Source organism: Miniopterus natalensis, unplaced genomic scaffold (genome assembly GCF_054644295.1).
Source record: "Miniopterus natalensis isolate mMinNat1 unplaced genomic scaffold, mMinNat1.hap1 Scaffold_130, whole genome shotgun sequence".
NCBI classification, from domain to species: domain Eukaryota; kingdom Metazoa; phylum Chordata; class Mammalia; order Chiroptera; family Miniopteridae; genus Miniopterus; species Miniopterus natalensis.
The window spans coordinates 1-13483 of NW_028269934.1; the positions used below are offsets into that span (position 1 = coordinate 1).

Consider the following 13483-nt stretch of genomic DNA (forward strand, 5'->3'; position numbering starts at 1 on the left):
TTTAAAAGCCTGCCTGGTCATTTGAGTACTCCTACTCTAAAACGGATATAAACTGAAGAACAGAATTTCCAAAAAATTAAATTTCTTCAACATTATAGGACAGGATTTTCCCCACTCACTTGTTCGAACACCCAAGCACTGCCTCAGTGACTACAATATCCGGTGCAACAGGGAAAAATAGTCTCTAAACAGTTTCATTGTTGGGCCGGGTGGGCATGGAATTTCACCTGAGCAACAAAGGAACATGTACCCGAACATCCTGATTCTAAGAATTAATCATTTCTTTGCATGTCAATTTTCTTAAATTAGTCATCACAGCCAAAAATAGTTGGCCCATATCCTTTGTGACGAACAGCCCTGTCTTCTGTCCAGACTTCTCTCTCCCACTGCCTCTACACACACACCCCTGTGTTGAGCCCTCTCAGGTCATATCTTTTTGTACACATGGGATTATACATAGTGTTCTATCATACTGGCTGGGAAATACATTATAGCTTTTAAAGTGAATTTTTTTAAAAATTCCAAATACTGACAGTGATTCCTTGGAGAAGAAAAAGGCAGAACTTAGAAATGGCAGAAAGACACTTCAGAAAGACTAGACTGATTTCATCAAAGTACCTATCAAATCTAGTTAAAGAATAAAGAAGCAGTCACCACCACGCCTGTTTTTACATGTAGTCTGGCTCAGTGGACAGAGCAATACATGGAGTCCCAGGCCCAGCTCTGCCTGAAAGCCAGGTGATCTTAGACAAATCATTTAAACTCCCTGAGCTTCCATTTCCATGTCTTCTTCAGCAGAAATGGGGACTAATAGGGGCTGTACCTTTTCACAGTGCTTGGAAATGAAATGATGTGTGATTGCATTCTGTAAGGTATTATTACCTATCCAAGAGGATGAAGTCAGTCTATTGGCATGCCACTGAATAGGCCTGAGTGTTGGGCAGAATTTCTAGACAATTTAAATTTAAACTCCTGTATGGCCACCCTGAAGATTTTTGCCTCCTGCCCAGCTAGGTGTGGCTCAGCGGCTGAGCATCGAACGACCTAGCATCCAGGCGATTGGGGTTCAATTCCTGGTCAGGGCACATGCCCAAGTTGTGGGCTCAGTCAAGGACTCTCTCATCATTGATGTTTCTATCTCTCTCCCTCTTCTTTCCTCTCTCTCTGAAATCAGTAAAGATATTTTTTTTTAAAAAAAGATTTTTGCCTCTTATTTTTCTTTCTTAACTTCTACTTTACAATCCATCATCACCGGTCCAAAAAACTAGGCTGTTGGTAGCTTGTCAGTGCTGTGTGGAACACAAAATGCCACGATCTCCTTATGCTGTATTCTCAAGCCTCTCCATCGAAGCAGCCCAAACATTCAGTTCAAACACCCCACGTCTGTGTGCCTCACAGAAGTCATAAATTCACACTCACAAAGCAGATACTAGAAGGAGTTTTATGAAAAAGATACGAAATATTTCCTAAGTGTCAAGCATCCTTGATATGTGTCAACCTTGATGTGTGTGTTTGCAAATCATTGGCCTTAAATGTATCTTTTCCAAAGCAAAATATTAATGCTCTCAATCAATTTAATATTAATTAGTAAAAAAGAAAGAACAGCCCTAGCCAGTTTTGCTCAGTGGTTAGAGCATCGGCCCTCGGACTGAAGGGTCCCGGTTCGATTCTGGCCAAGGGCACATACCTCGGTTGCAGGCTCAGGTGGGGGGCATGCAAGAGGCAACCAATAGATGTGTTTCTCTCACATCCACGTGTGTGTGTCTGTCTGTCTCTCCCTCCCTCCCTCCCTCCCTCCCTCCCTCCCTCCCTCCCTCCCTCCCTCCCTCCCTCCCTCCTTTTCACTCTCTCTGAAAAGCAATGGAAAAAATATCCTCAGGTGAGGATTAAAAAAAGAAAGAAAAACACTCCAAAATCACCATAGAACTGATTGTTAATAACTGATTTGCATGCAATTCTTAAGAACATGTATCTTCCAAAATGAGAAAAACCTAATTCCCCTAGTAGCCCACTGGAGCTGAGTGAGCCCATGGGAAATGGAATTTGAGGGCTGGAATAGAGGAAGAGGGCAGATCCTCAGGCTCAGGGTTATGACACACTCAGGCAGTAGAAAGAGCTCATCAGTCTTCTGGCATCAGCAAGTCTTCCTGATGCCCAGAGTCAGAGACAATGCGCCACTCTTAGAAAACTAAACCATACTGAAATATTCATTCGAAGCAGGATGGGAAAGAGCTGTGGATGAAGAGATTCAGGAGGACATAACCAACGCATAAGTTAAACTAAATACACTCAACTCCCCTCCCAGTCCTGAGTTTGACAGAACACAAAACATTTACCAAAAAAGATTGCAGTCCTGCTTTCAGAAAACACAGACAAGTCCAGCAATCTGTCTTTCCAGGTGACCCTCACTCTCCTGTCCATTCTCAAGTATGCACACACACAGATTCCCTATTAAAGGCTCTTAATTATCAAGAGCTGTAACAGTTCCAATTAGGAATGCCAACTATCCAGTCTGCGGGTGCCTCATACACTTGCCTCCCTGCATATCCTCGTTACTGCCACTGTAGTCCTCTCAAAGGTAAGTCGCATGTTTAACATACAGGCTCTTGTTTTTCATAGCATGAAGGAAAAACGAAAAAGACATCATCTGACAAATCTTTACTGGGAGTGACTAGCAATAACAGGCTCCTGTTTACGGAACTGAATAACGTATTAAACAGTAAAAAATATTAGTCTGCAAAAGATTTTGCGTCTATATCCTGCAGGAAAATCTAGATTTCAAAGCATGAACACAAATTAAAGAAACCCTGACATATACAAATAAATTGGGCACAGATCTTAGCTCCTATTAAGGAGAGTACTTTAACTTAAGCAGTCACAATCACTCTATTTTTTTTTTAAATGTCTACAAATTGTAATTTTCAATCACTCTTTTGCTCCTCACTATTCGATAATATGTAATTTCAGGTAACTTTCTTAATCTCAAATATAATAAAAGTATTTCTTAGATGCCAAGATTATAAAGGAACAAACAATACATTCTATTAATATTATATAAATAACAAATAAATGTTAAATGGCCTTGCATTTTAGTTTGGGATAACTAATGATACACACCATAACCAAAGACTTTAACCAAAATGGAATCCAAACTTGCTAAGAATTCAGCCTATTAGCCTAATATGAAGTTAATGCTTAGTCCAAGTCTCTAGTTTCCCCTTTACAAAATAGGTTTGTCTTTGCCTCAACTTACACAGGATGAAAACAAAATACCACAAACTGACTCACCCCCACCCCCAAAAAAATGGGGGAACTGAGATTTTCTTATGAGAATAGGGAAGACAGTTACTTCTAAGAGAAAACATATTGAAGAGCAAAACTATAAAAGCAGCAAACAGATCAGTGAGTTCCAGGGGTTGGGGGCCCGTGGAGAGGGTTGGTTACAAAGGCTCAAAGGTGACTTTTGGGGGGTGGGGTGATGGAACTGTTCTATGTGTTGATGATGTATGTGATTATATGACTGCATGCAACTGTCGGAATTCATAGAATGGGATAGCTAAAGAGACCAGATTTTACTGTATGTAAATTACATTGCAATAAGCCTGCCTTTTAAAAAATGCTATTATGCTTAAAACAATGTGCTACGCACTGAATTACAAAGCCTAACATTCAAGTACATACAGGTTCCTCAAGGCTTCTAGATGTAATTATCAAAAAGTTACCAGTAAATAATTCAGATTCAGCCTTCAGTATTTTATATAATTATTTCAGTACATATTTATAGACATATAAAATGACTTAGAACATGAACTAAAATTATCACAATATGTATTCTGAATCATCACCCGTTGGATACACATTTATAGAAAATTGCAGTCTTATTAAAAATGGACACATATCAGTATCTACTAAATGCTAATTATATTTTACGGGTTAAATTTACTACTAAATTTTAGCTTTTCCATATTGTAAATAAATTTTGAGAAATGTAAAAGGTAATTAGATTCACTGATGTTCCTCAAAACCACTATGAAATGTGTCCTGAATGTTTTTAATTGGTTGCAGAGACTTATATGTATCTTAAGTGTTACAGGAAAACTGGCTGCTTTTAAAATAAGACTTTTCAGTAATTCAACTGAAAAAATGCTTTAACATAAAATGGAATCGTAAGGTCTATGCTTTCACACGTATTGATGAACAGATCCTTACATTTTCCCTCTTTTAGAATGTATGCAGAAACATTCTGATTTTCTGCAGGGGGAGGAAAAAAAAACAACCAGGAGTCAAAGAATGTGTGTAATGTTCTTTTCATAGTCACAGTACACTTACTTTCTATACAATGCTCTCAGCACAAACCTTTCTTTTCACATGTTCACTTTTTAAACAACCACCATCCTTCCCCACACACAAAGGAAAATAGCCAGTGAGTTCAGAAACTTGTAACAAAAGTGAAAATTCCTAATGGAATGCCCATGTAAATACCAGAAATCTAACAAAATAAGACAAAATCCTTGTTCCAAAGGTTGGTAAAATTGAGTCAAACTTATTTTCCTAAGTAGAAACCCACTCAAATCCAAAGTTCTGTTTTCCACAAAGTTAATATTCCCTTGACTTAATTTTATAATTCCAGTGTGAATTAGGCACACATAGTAACGCACAGGATTAAGAAACAACAGTTGGTATCCCCCTCAGCAAATAAAACAGCCCAGAACTTAATCTCAGTCAGCCAGCCCAGAAGGCAACCTGTCCCATAAGACAAAAGGAGTGCCAGCTAATACATTGTAAAACCCTGGTCGCCTGCCTGACACAGGCACAGCTTCCCAGGCCCACGGAACTCCAGCTTGAAGAGCCTTGCTCAACTTTCCCACCGTCAGTATTTCACCACTGTCGGGAATCCATGCAGAAAATCTAAATGAGTGTTTTCTTTTAAAAAAAAAAAAGACGTATTTATTAGCACAGTCAACCCGGAGCTTACAGGCACAAGCTAATCAATTAAGTTAACTTGCCGGTGTCTGGGGTGAAAATATTTAGTCAGAGCATGAAATTTCTGTTTCCAGTTTTCAAGACATTTGGATTGGGGGAGGGGGCTGTCTTTTATTCTCAGTATCACTGGTTGCCCACTGCAGGGTTTCAAACAGAAAATCAGACAATTAAATCACATCTTCAGCGAAGGGGCACTTACCTTACCTGCCCAGCAGTCTCTGAAACGCGGAAAAGTGCTCCTCCGGGCCGCAGCTCTATTCCCCGCACCTGGCCTGGCCACCGGCTGCGGAGAGCGCCCGCCCTTACCCGCAACTCGGGATGCCAGTCACAGCCCGGGGGCCGCTCTCCCGCCGCCTCCTCTCTGCCCAGCAAGTTTCCATGGGCGGTCCTCGCAGCAGGAGCCCTGGGGGGGGGGGGTGTCAAAAGGTCCAGGAGCTGGAGACACTGCTGCAAAGATCACAAATGACTTAACGAAGAGCCTCTTTCTCCTTTTAAAGACCCGGGAGAGCTGGGGGGCGGGGGGGGGGAGGGAGGGGAGACTCCAAGAGCCCACGTGACCGCCGAGCGGGCGGCCCACAGGTCTCGGGGGACCCGGACTGCGTACCTCGCGATGCACTCACCTGGGCGAAGCGGGAAGCCCCAGGGAAGAGGCTGTCCGAGCGCCTCAGAGCCCCCGCGGGGCAGCGACGCCCCGGGAGCGCCCCTCGCCCCGGCTCGCATTCAGGTCTGAGGCGGGGCCCGGGAGCGCGCATTTCTAACCAGTCCAGCGACGCCGAAACTGAGGCTACTGGCCTGGGGACCACACCTTGAGGATCTAGACCCAGACCCCGTGGCCTGAGAGGGGCTGGGTGCGGAAGTCTGACTCCAAGAACCGAGTGGTTAGACCTGGGGGGGTGCCCAGGCCCAGCGCCAGGAGCAGCCGCGCCCCTGGACAGGCAGAGCCGCACGGCGACGGTCGGGGGGCGGGTTCTCAGCTCTCAGGGTCTGACGGGGAAGCCTTTCACCTCTGAGAGAAGTCCAGGAACCCCTTCGCCCCCTACTGTAAGGAAGCACCCGGGGAAGATCTGTGCCTGCTCCGTGGCGGCGCCTCTCTGCTCCCGGCGCCTTCAAGTTCACTTCGCAGGCCAGCGTCCTCTGGTGGCGGCCCCAGTTCCCCTCACTCCGCGGGGTTCCCAGACTCGCCTACCTACTAGGCAGTAGCCCTCAGCGAGTAGACTGGGACTATTCTATAGTTGTTAAGAAGCAGCTGGCTTCAGGGCAGCCGTTGACGGCCTGTAGACATCCGCTGCTTCCGATTGTCGCCGTCTCTAGTGTGCTCTCGGTTTCTCCGAGTGAGGTCCGCAGGTGGTGGGGACAGGCCCCAAACATGGGGAGCCACCTACTTTATAAACAAGGCTGTCAAAAATCTCTACTCCACCCCACTGCGATTTTCATTAGAGCCAGGCCTCCTGGGCTCCAGCGCTCTCAAGTTGTCGGGCAGTTTCCTGACCCTTGAGGCAGAGAAGTTAGTTTGGACGGGAAGGAGTGTAAGCTGACCAGAGCCACCTGTGACGAATGCAGAGGACAAGACACTTGCCCTCACAGTCTCAGCTTCCCGTTCCCGCTCCTGGGGGCGTCTCCAGGCACCCAGTACCCATATGCTCCTTCCTTCTTTCCACATTAAGGAGAAAAATCTTAATTGTGTAAAAGATTAGTTCCATTTGGTAGTACTTATCTGTTAGTAAGATACACCTGGAATGGAAATTAGTGTGAATGAATTTCAGTCATGAGCCAACAAGCAGACAAAGATGACATGAGGGTGAAGGAAACTGACATCTATCAAGTATCTATATCATGCCAAAGAGTGTGCTAAGTGCTTACATATCTTCTCATTTAATCCTCATACCAGCTCTGTGAACTAGGTAATAGTGACCCCACTTTTCAGATCAGGAAACTGAGGCTCACAGAGCTTATATCAGCCACACATAGTAAGAAAGGAACCCAGCAGCAACAATGCTTTGGTAGACAACTACCCCTCATTGGTAGTTAGCCATGCTCCACCTTCTACATATCTCACTTTATACACAAGCCTATTGTGTATAAATATATTGTGTAATTAATATATTATTAACTATGCCCATTTTACAGCTGAGAAAATGGCCAGTCAGTGGCCAAGAAGGATTTGAAACCAAGCCAGAGCCCAAGACTCTGTTTTCTTCCATACCATGACTTCAATCAATTAGAAATGTTGATTTGAATGTCAGGACACTATACTTCCTGCAGACAAACCCTGCCTCAAAGCCTCCTGCTACCTGTGAGAAAAGCTTCTGCTCAAGCTCCATGTTTGCTGTGATGTTTACTGCAGAAGGTGTTCCACTCATGGCTACAGCATATTTTCTTTTAAAGACCCTTAAACATCCACAGAAGTTGTTTGTTATACAAGGAAACCTCATTGTAGGAAACATTAAGCAAAAAGAATGAATGGGAGTGAGCACATTTCCTTCTGACTCACCCTTCGGATCGAGAAAAATAAGGGTACCTTAGGGATAGAATAATTGACTGAATGTGCCACGACCAAAACTAAGAAGGAATTCTTGAGACAATACCAATGGCTAGACCAAAAAGTACCCTGAAATCTAGTGTCGAGAATGTGTCTCTGCTCAGCAAGGTCCTCATCTCACTTCCACCTCACCCATGACCTGCCTGAGGAAGTACCCACACGGTATGACATCAAAAGGCCTGCCTCTCTCCAAAGTACCCTACGACAAGGACTGAAGTCCTTACCATTCAGTCATCCTTTGGGGTTAAATCATTGGATTGTTAAATTCAATCATGTTATATATGATGGATATTAATTTATAGCATTTATGATTACACTAATGAGAGTCTGCAGGATGAGCTAAATGTCACCTGGGAAAGCAAAGGACTTCGGTGTGAGACAGGTATGTTTTGCTGTAGGAGGAAGGAAAGCCTCTCTCCATCAGGATGTAGTTTCCTCATCATCTCATCTCACCCTTCTGTCTCTAGTGAAGTCTTACCCATCCCGAAGTTGAGAGCCTGAGTAAAGATCGTGGTAGCCCAGTGGAATGTGCACACTGCCCGCACCACAGTGCTCATCCTACCTGTGAGCACTGCCTGCACGGTGATTGCATAGTGCATATCTTGTATCTCTAGCATCCTCCATGGCAACAAAGTGCTCAGAGCACCCACCTAGTACAACCCAGGCATTCAACAAATACCTACTAAAGGCTTGACCTTAGAAAGATCAAAGGGAAAGGGGAGGGATTTCCTGTAGCAAAGGAACTACACACCAAGAGGCAAAACAAAACCCTGCAGAGCCCTGGCCAGGTGGCTCTATTGAAGGTTGCCTGTTCGATTTCTGGTCGGGGCACATACCTAGGTTTCAGGTTCAATCCCCAGTCAGAGCGCATACAAGAGACAACAGATCGATGTTGATGTTTCTCTCTCTCTCAAAAAAAAGAAAAAAGAAATCAAAAAAACATATTCTTGGGTGAGGATTAAAAACAACCACCGTGCAACAAATGGCTAGAAGGGTGTAGTGCTGTAGAATGGCTTTGGGCTGACACCCCCTCTTCTGAGCCTCAGGACCACTGAGAAGATCTAGGTCCTGGAATGCTCTTACCTGCCCCAGTCTTCATATTATGTGGCTATAAACTGGTCTGTTTTAAGCAAATCTGAGAGATGAAACCCTAAATTTATAAAATTAATAAAAGCAAAGGGAAAGACTTGTTGAACCTGCAATAACACCTTTATTTGGTGGCGATAAATGAGAAAGGTGAAATTACTAATGTGATATGTCAGTTATCTCAGCTGCTCATAAATCAGGGTTTATAAAATAGAATTTGATATTTGAAAGTTGAATTTGGGTAGAGTTCTTTAGGATTGTGTGTTTTGTGGAAATAAAAAATGGACCTGATATTTATGCATCTTTACGGCCCAGGCACCACAGTAGGGGGGCTTGCACAGGTTGGTTCACTTTTATTTCATTTAATCCTCATAACTTCCCTATATAGCTGTCCCTGCTTCATAGATGGGGAAACTGAGGCTCACAGTGATGACATTTCTTTTGTAAGGCCACCCTTGTGCATGTGGCAGAGTGAAAGTTCCAAGACAGTTCTTGCTTTCTCCACTGTTACACTGTGATGCTTTTGTTATTTGTTGTGTAAACTGAGCATGTTTGTCCTGAAGGGCCCAGATATTGCTGAACGAAAGTTTGCAAAATTCTTGTCTAACCATGAAAACCTGTGTGCATATTTACATAACTTTATTCTTTACTGACATGTGTTTGACAGGAGCCCTTAGTAAGGTGACCGAGGGCATAAGCAACAAGATAGACCTAACCTGATACCTGGGTGCCCAGACCACAAGACAAGGTTACTCTGACCTGCAGCTGAAATGAACCACCTGGCAGCCAGAATATGCAGCCAACTCCTTATAAGTCACCCTCATTTGTCTCAGTCCTTGGTCTTTGACATTTGCAAACATACAGGTAAACATTTAGTCCTGCCTAATGCTCCTTGATGGTACTGAAATTCCACAAAAATCTCTTGCACACCTTGAGTTTCTAATTTTCTACCCATTTTAAACCAAACATGAAGAATATATGTTCCTGTCCTCAGTTGGCTTTACCCAACTCTAACTGAAGCAATTCTCTCTTAAGCTAGAAAAGAAACTAGCTCCTAGAGGTCATTGGCATAAATGTGAACACTCAGTTGAGAAAGAAAATGTTAAAGAACTGTTAGAAATGGTGGCAAATCGTAACATGCAATTTCACAAATGACTCAAATGCAATTCTGAAACTGTAACTTCCTTACCTCTTCTGGCACAGAATAATATAATATTAACAACAGATCAGACAGTGTAATAGTCCCAGAAATGAGGTAAAAAAGGAAATAGCAAATAGAAAGACATGGCTTAAGAGGCCACAGATTCTAATATTGTCTGATTCCATAGGATTTAGAATTCAAAAAAATTGACTAGTTTTTTCTATTTCTTGTAAATGTATTTAACATTTTCAGGTTCTTCCTTCATATCATAAAAAGTTACTAGAAAGTCTCATATTGTTCTTTAGACCCATATCAACTAACACACTAGTAACACACATTGCATTGATGGTTCTTATAAAAATACAGGCCCCATCTTCTGTGCAGAGAGAAAGCACTTTCACTTATGTTATTAGTTGATCTAATGGGCTAACCAGAGAAAGGAATGGTATTCTCCATTATTCAATCCCCTCCTTTATTGAGAATTACAGTCAGAAAATGAACTGCAAGTAGTTCAGACAGCTTCTGAGGGATTGCCAATGTTGTCTAATGTACTAGGATCCTTGCATTCTCCCTTTTTTTCTCTTCTTTTTACATCTCTACTTTTTTTTCTCTATCTGTCCAGGCAGTTTTGCTCACTAATCTCTCCATGGTTCCTTATTAAGAGAATTGCCACCCTAGGATGACATTAGCTTTTACAGTTAACAAAGCAGTCACATGGCCATATCATGATTCATTTCCACATCAACTCTGTGATGATTTTATTCCCATTTTACAATTAAGAAAACTTAAGTGAGTTCTTCAGATTTACACTTATATGAATGCAGGTCAGGTCATCTGCCTCCTGAAAGAGATTCATTTCCCATGTTCCTAGGTAGCACTGGTGTCTCTAAAAGTCTGCCATATTGTTACTGCTAATATCTGTACGTTTGTGTCAGCCTGACCTCCATCCGTCCCTCTGCCCTTCTCACCCTATCTTGATCTAAAATACCATTCAAGGGAGAGAATTATTGACAACTCTTTAGTTTTTTTCACCTTAAAATTATTCTCACATGACATTACATTTGTTCTTTCATAAAACACTCTTCTTTGGGAACATTTCTTGCCCTCATGCATTTATCTCTTTGTAAGAATGCCCCCTTAAGGCTGAAAAATAATAATGCTTTAAGTCCCTACCTGAGACAAGAGAATAGGAAGGTGTTTGCTCTCAGATGATGACTAGGTGGAGGAGATGACCACCGTTCATTCAGCAATTGCTTGTAAATCCTTCCTCTGCACAGCTTTATTTAATCCTCAAAACAATCTCACAAGGTAGATACTATTTATGTTCTCATAACTAACTTGCCCAACAACACACAACTAGTAAGTGGCAAAAGGTTCAAGCCAGATCTGTTTCACCCGAAGGCCCATTGTCTCTGAGCTGCTGATCTCACTAAGGCTTTATACTATAGTTGAGGAAAGAAGACATATGCCTAAGAAATGATCTACAAAGGTTGCAGGTTCAAGCTCCTGTCAGGGCACATACAAGAAGCAACCAATGAATGCCTAAATAAGTGGAACAACAAAGGTCTCTCTCTCTTTCTCTCTCTCAAAATCAATGAATAAAAAATTTTAAAAAGAAATTATCCACAATACCTGTTACAAATGATAAGTGGGAAATGAATGGTGGAGATGGGGAGGTTTGTGGACATTTAGAGGAAGAAAAATCGCTTGCCTATCTGTTTGGGTTTTCTTAAAGATTTACATTAACCCCCAGAGCTCCTTACCTGAGCTGACTGCATTTCAGACAGGACGGTGCTGATGTCCCCTGGGGTCTCCTCTGAATTCTACAGATGCCCAGGTCAGCTTTGCATCCTTCCCTTGGAATCCCTCATGCTTCCACTCCAGCCTCTGAAAGCTGCATTCAGGGCACGGAACTTCTACGGATAGGACAGAGAACAGGAGTGCACCAGTGTAGGGAGGCCAGAAGCACCCACAGGAGAATGGAACCCAGGCTTGGAGTCAGTGGGGCCCAGGTTGGATTTTTAACCCAACTACTCACCAACTGTACACCCTTGAACACTTTCCTGGCCTCTTTGATTTTCCTCTATAGAATGGAAAGAACAGAAAAATCTAATTTATATGATTGTGAGAATGAAAAGGATGAGTTGTAACATGCCTGACACCTGGTAAATTCTCAATAAATGGTAGCTTTAAAACAACCCAGAAGTCCTTGGAACAAAAGTCTTCACAGATGTAGGGAGGACTTGGCCTAGGAGAGGGCAAGGAGCAGGTTTCCTATTTTAAATGTTTGGGGTTTCCTCTGAGGGTGGAGGAGGTAGTAGGGAAATTAGATGCCCTGCCTGGAGTTAATTCTAGAACTCTATATACATGTCCTCAGGCAGGCCCACCTGGGAAGTGAGTCAGAGAAAGACCCACCCACTGGCACATGGCCCAATTTTAAGACTAATTTAGAGCAGTGTTTCTCCACATTCCTGGGTCATAAAAGTCACCTGGGTCACTGTTTAAACTACAGATTCCAAGGCCCCTCCTCCCCAGCAGGCTCTGAGCCAAGAACTCTGGGGCAGGTCCTAAAAATATACATTTTCCATATGACAGTGGGTGCTTTTATGATCAGGGAAGTCTGGGAAACATTGCTTTAAATTGTTCAAAGTGTTTCCCTGGCCAGGTGGCTCAGTTGGTTAGAGTGTTTTCCTGTACACCAAAAGGTTGCAGGTTTGATTCCTGGTCAGGCATATACCAGGGTTGTGAGTTCGGTCCTCGGTCGGGGCGCATAGGGGTGGCAACTGATCGATGTTTCTCTCTCTTTTAAAAAAATCATTAAAAAACAAAAACTTATCCTTGGGTGAAGATTTTAAAAACTAATAATAGTAAATAAATAAAGTGTCCTAAGTGCTTATGTGTCCACTATATAATGGAATCTACATAATGGGTGATTTATATCATTCCATCATTCCATTTTAGAGGAAAGGTAACTAAGGCCCAACAAAGCTCAGCAGTGTGCAGGAGCCTGCTCACACTGGCTCAGGAGAGCCTATTAAGTATCCAAGGAATTTGTAATTCAGTTACAAATCACAGCTTTAAATGGGTCACAGTGAGTAGTGACACTACAGATTTCTCTTGGCCAGAGAGGAGCTCAGGGGTGCTCAGGTCTCTTTCCTTCAGAGCAACACAGGGCATAGATTGACATAAACACTTCCTGACTGTTCTCTGGTTTTTGGTGCATGGCTCACTTTTGTCTTTTTTTCTAGGGAATCTATAAACACTGCATATAAAGCAGGACTTTTTTTAAAGAGCTGGGTTATTATCATGCCATGAAGCAAAGGTAAGTAATTTGTCCTGCTGTTAGTAACTTCATCTGCGTCCTTACTCCTAGTCCAGGCACTTTCTCCCCTGCAATTAACTTCATCATCCCTGAAACCTCCAGTCCTAGGTTATTAAGGGCTCAAATTCTATAAAGAACCACTTGCTATAGAGTTATTTCAGATTTCCTAGTTAGAGAATCTGAGTGTTGGCTCCACACAACAGGTTCATGTCTCCCTCTAATGGATGAAAAAGAACAAGACAAATCAGATTTCCATCTGTTGTTAAATTGGAAGACGGTGTACAACTTCTCTGTATGATGTGTGATGTGTGTAACGTATGTTGAAACAATAGGTAGTATCTTACTGAGCTCATTTCCAAGAGCAGCACAAAAGTGTGCTTTCATTTTCATTCATTTAATATTTCACTCATTC

At 42.6% G+C, this 13483-nt stretch overlaps 1 long non-coding RNA gene across 1 annotated transcript; it reads right to left on the bottom strand.

The window, feature by feature from the left end:
• Positions 1–4931: 4931 nt before the first annotated feature.
• Positions 4932–6035, bottom strand: LOC148090350 (uncharacterized). The gene is made up of 2 exons (XR_015713835.1): positions 5604–6035; positions 4932–5386 (listed from the first exon to the last, which is right to left on the bottom strand). It is a non-coding gene; the product is annotated as an uncharacterized LOC148090350 (long non-coding RNA).
• Between the last annotated feature and the right edge of the window lie 7448 nt (positions 6036–13483).